The sequence below is a fragment of the Natrix helvetica genome (assembly GCF_964273705.1).
Source record: "Natrix helvetica genome assembly, chromosome: 7".
NCBI classification, from domain to species: domain Eukaryota; kingdom Metazoa; phylum Chordata; class Lepidosauria; order Squamata; family Natricidae; genus Natrix; species Natrix helvetica.
The window spans coordinates 7,929,070-7,934,367 of record NC_138558.1 but is presented as its reverse complement, the minus strand read 5'-3'; the positions used below and the strand labels follow the sequence as shown (position 1 = coordinate 7,934,367).

Genomic DNA, 5,298 nt, shown 5'->3' with positions numbered 1-5,298 from the left:
CAGAATCCGGAACCCACCACTGGCCCAGACAGAGGTGGGTTCCTACTGATTTGGCCCTGTTCGGCTGAACCAGTAGTAATTGGTGGCCTGAGTTGCTGGAACCGGCAGTGACCCAGGCCTGCCACGCCCCTGAACCGGTTCTCCTGCGGGTCTGCCATCTTGTTTTTCGGTTCTGTGCATGCCCAGAACAATTTTCATTGCAAAAATTCATTTAATCATTCATATTTTAAGGTTTTGCCCATGCGCCTACATTTTTATCTGCAAATGCGCACGCACCTGTAGCCAAAAAGAAAGTAACACCGGCAGCAACCTACCACTGGGCCCAGATTAAGAGCTGTTCACTCCCCAGGTCAAATATTGGGTGTTAGAAAAGAACTGTCAATTCTTCTATCAAATAGAAGAGAATATTTGCCGCTTGGGGTTGAACTGTGGGGCCCTTCGTGCGCTCTGACCTTGGCGGTTTTCTTGCAGACGTTTCATTACCCTACTAGGTAACATTATCCATGCTACCGTGTTTGTCCGAAAATAAGACCTGGTTTTATTTGCTTTGGGGCCACAAAATGATCACCAGGCCTTATTTTCAGGGAATGTCTTGCTCGCTTACCTTAGGACTACTGCAGCCAGGCCTCCCACGCCCCAATACCTATTGCGCCACTTCCCAACTTCTGTGAGCACTTGCGGCCACTTGCGTCAGGAGGCAGAGTGGTGCATTGTGCCATTGCTCACACGAGCAGCGGCACAATGTGCCATGAGGCGTCCTGCTGAGAGTGGCAGCACTGGCACGATGTGCCATGTGGCAGCCGGCCGCAAGGAGTCAAAGAACTCAGACAGCAGCGCAACAGTTGTCGGGGCGTGGGAGGCCTGGCTGCGGCTGTCCTAATATAAGTGGATCCGAGGCATATGGGCAGCTTCAAACCCCCACCCCTGCCCAAGCTTAATTTTTCTAATGCACCTTTCCCTACCTCATACAACAGAGACCATGGGCTGAGCTTAACTAGGGCTCTTTTTCTGGGTAGGGCTTATATTAGGCACAGGCGAGAAAATCTGGCTGGGGCTTATTTTTGGAGTAGATCATATTTTCAGCTGAGCGCCGTAGCAGAAGTGAGGGTTAATCTCTGTTTATATACAAGTATATAACACTGTTGGTGCCAACACTAACAGGGCAAGTCTCAACACCTTTTTTCTATCATCGTGACCAGAACTGGATGCTGTATTACTAGTGCAGTGTAAAGCAATACTAACACTACACAATCATAGAATAGAATAGAATAGAATAGAATAGAATAGAATAGAATAGAATAGAATAGAATAGAATAGAATAGAGCAGAGCAGAGCAGAACAGAATATAGAATGGAATGGAATAGAGCAGAACAGAACAGAATAGAATATTGAAATGGAATAAAGAATAGAATAGAATAGAATAGAATAGAATAGAATAGAATAGAATAGAATAGAGCAGAGCAGAGCAGAGCAGAGCAGAACAGAATATAGAATGGAATGGAATAGAACAGAACAGAACAGAATATAGAATGGAATGGAATGGAATAGAGCAGAACAGAACAGAATAGAATATTGAAATGGAATAAAGAATAGAACAGAACAGAACAGAGCAGAACAGAACAGAACAGAATATAGAATTGAATGGAATGGAATGGAATAGAACAGAACAGAACAGAACAGAATATAGAATGGAATGGAATAGAATAGAGCAGAACAGAACAGAATAGAATATTGAAATGGAATAAAGAATAGAACAGAACAGAATAGAGCAGAGCAGAACAGAACAGAATATAGAATTGAATGGAATGGAATGGAATGGAATAGAACAGAACAGAACAGAATATAGAATGGAATGGAATAGAATAGAGCAGAACAGAACAGAATAGAATATTGAAATGGAATAAAGAATAGAATAGAACAGAATAGAGCAGAGCAGAGCAGAACAGAACAGAATATAGAATTGAATGGAATGGAATGGAATAGAACAGAACAGAACAGAATATAGAATGGAATGGAATAGAATAGAGCAGAACAGAATAGAATATTGAAATGGAATAAAGAATAGAACAGAATAGAGCAGAGCAGAACAGAACAGAAGAGAACAGAATATAGAATGGAATGGAATAGAACAGAACAGAGCAGAACAGAATATAGAATGGAATGGAATAGAATAGAGCAGAACAGAACAGAATAGAATATTGAAATGGAATAAAGAATAGAACAGAACAGAACAGAACAGAATAGAGCAGAACAGAACAGAACAGAACAGAATATAGAATGGAATGGAATGGAATAGAATAGAACAGAACAGAACAGAATATTGAAATGGAATAAAGAATAGAATAGAATAGAATAGAGCAGAGCAGAGCAAAACAAAACAGAATAGAGCAGAGCAGAACAGAATAGAATATTGAAATGGAATAAAGAATAGAATAGAATAGAATAGAATAGAATAGAATAGAATAGAATAGAATAGAATAGAATAGAATAGAATTCGTTATTGGCCAAGTGTGATTGGACACTCAGGGAATTTGTCTTTGGTGCATATGCTCTCAGTGTACATGAAGAAGAAGAAAACAGAATACATTCATCAAGAATCATGTACCTGGCTCCAGCTGCCTAGTGACCATATGGCTTGAGCAAACATGTGAAGAGTCCCAAATGCCAACTTCCTTGGATCTTGAGAGATGCACTGGGCAGTAGCTGGATTGGATGATTTCTGAAGTCATCTGGATTCCACGGTGCTATGATTTTTAGGATGTATGGACTCCCGCATTTGCCTGAATGCCCTGGTGCTTTCACTAACAGAATAACGGAGTTGGAAGGGACCTTGGAGGTCTTCTAGTCCAACTCTCTGCTCAAGCAGGAAACCCTATACCGTTTCAGACAAATGATTGTCCAATCTCTTCTTCCCAACCTCCAGTGTAGGAGCACCCATAACCTCTGAAGGCAAAACATTCCACTAATTCATAGTTGTATCGGGAAATTTCTCCTTACTTCTAGGTTGCGTCTCTCTCTTTGACTAGTTTCCATCCATTGCTTCTTGTCCCGCCCTCAGGTGCTTTGGAGAACAGCTTAACCCTCCTCTTCTATGTGACAGCTCCTTAGATGTTGGAAGACTGCTATCATAGTCCTCCTTTTCATTTAACTAGACATACCTAATTCCTGCAATTCCTGTTCTTCCTATGTTTTAGCCTCCAGGTCCCTAAACAGTACAAACCATCATGTAGTGACACAAGCCAAAACCACCTTCCAGCGCTGCATTAACCACAATCTCCTTGGCACTAACCATTTCTCCCCCAACTCCCTTGCATTCTTAGACAGCTTTTGCTCAGAAGAAAAGGCAAGCGGGTGTTCCCATGGATGAATAGCTGGGCAGATCCAGTTGTCACAACAACCAATCCCAAACACACCACGGTCTCCTGGTGTGCCTCTGGGAACACAATCAGTTGTCGCCTCTCCTGCAGAATGAAAGCCCATTGCTAGACGCAGACTCCGGAAGGTGCAGGCCACACAATCCCAAAAGAACCTTTTCCAGGCAATATTTGCACGGTTGATTTGGACACGCAGATGCTTGATCACACCTCTGCTTTTAGCTGCTGGTATGTTTCTTTCTTTGTATTAACTTCAGTGACAAATGTCAAGGAGTCTAGCGCTAAATATATTCATCTGAGAATAAGGTGCAAGGAAGAAATAATTGGATTTGTGCTGCAGCCATCCTAGGGTGGTACACAGAGTGGTATTATTCTGGTAAAGGGAAAACAAAGTGGCATCTTTGTTTAGTTTAATAAGCTTTGGTATAAAGTTTATTTATTTATATTTATTTATTTATCAGTCCTTTGTTGTTGTTGGTGGCGAAGTCGTGTCCGATTCATCGCAACCCCCTGGACAATGTTCCTCCAGGCCTTCCTGTCCTCTACCATCCTCTCAAATCCATTAAAGCTCACGCCGACTGCTTCGGTGACTCCATCCAGCCACCTCCTTCTCTGCTGTCCCTTTCTTCTTTTGCCCTCCATCGTTCCCAGCATGAGGCTCTTCTCCAGGGAGTCCTTCCTTCTCATTAGGTGGCCAAAGGATTTGAGTTTCCTCTTCAGGATCTGGCCTTCTGAAGAGCAGCCAGGTTGATCTCCTCTAGGACTGACCGGTTGGATGGCCTTGCAGTCTAAGGGACTCCCAGGAGTCTCCTCCAGCACCAGAGTTCAAAGGCTTTATTCTTTGGCACTCAGCTTTTCTTATGGTCCAACTTTCAAAACCATCCATTGCAACTGGGAAAAACAGAGCCTTTGACTATATGCACTTTTGTTGGCAGGGTGATGTCTCTGCTTTTTAGTATGCTGTCTAGATTTGCCATAGCTCTCCTCCTAGGATCAAGCTTCTTTTGATTTTTTGGCTGCAGTCCCCATCTGTGGTGATCTTAGAGCCCAGGAAAATAAAATCTTCCACTACCTCCATTTCTTCCCTAACTATTTGCCAGGAATTGAGAGGGCCGGATGTCATGATATTAGTTTTCTTAATGTTGAGCTTCAAGGCAACGTTTGCACTCTCTTTCCTCACCAATGGTGAACAGGATCACATGGCTTGAGCTTCTGAACAGAAAAGGGGGATCACAGGCTTCCAGATGTTGGGTGAAGAAAAAAGAGACACAGACCAAGATGCTGAAAGTCCCTGGTTTTATGCCCTCTCTGGCCTTTGATCTTGAACTTGCATTCTGATTGGTTGTCAGACTCCCATGGAGCCATGCAGGGGCAACTCTCTAGGCCAGTGTTTCTCAAACTTGGCGACTTTAAGTCCTGTGGACTTCAACTCCCAGAATTCCCCAGCCAGCTATGCTGGCTGGGGGATTCTGGGAGTTGAAGTCCACAGGACTTAAAGTCGCCAAGTTTGAGAAACACTGCTCTAGGCTGTGCTTTGAATCCAGGTTTGGTTGAGCTTTGCTTCTTCCCAGGTGCCCTGTGGTGAGATGGGTGAAGGGCTAATACTATTATGCCTTAATCCCATCGCTCTGGGGCTGAAGGGGGAAGATCTTTGTTATGTAGAATAGACTGGCTCAGGGCTTTTAATGGCCCATTGAAAAAAAGGGGGGGCTATTAAGAGTGATTCTGTTTCCTGCCTAAACACATGTTTTTCCATTTCTGACCCAGGAAAATATAATATTCTGCCTTTTCAATATTTCCCAGGGTATTTCATTTTTCTAGGAGAAGGGTGGGTTTTAACTTCCTACAGAATATAACATATTTTTAAGCATACATACAGGATTAAAAATGAGCCTGAAAACAGAACTGCAATGATAATATCTCT

General features: G+C 42.9%; 1 protein-coding gene across 1 annotated transcript in view; it reads left to right on the top strand.

The window, feature by feature from the left end:
• The first annotated feature begins 3,494 nt into the window (after nucleotides 1–3,494).
• Nucleotides 3,495–5,298, top strand: part of LOC309395836 (protein FAM47E-like) — an 18,371-nt gene continuing 16,567 nt past the window's right edge. Inside the window, exon 1 of the mRNA XM_081960424.1 lies at nucleotides 3,495–3,602. The gene's annotated coding sequence lies outside the window, so the exon portion shown is untranslated. The remainder of the gene's footprint in view (nucleotides 3,603–5,298) is intronic.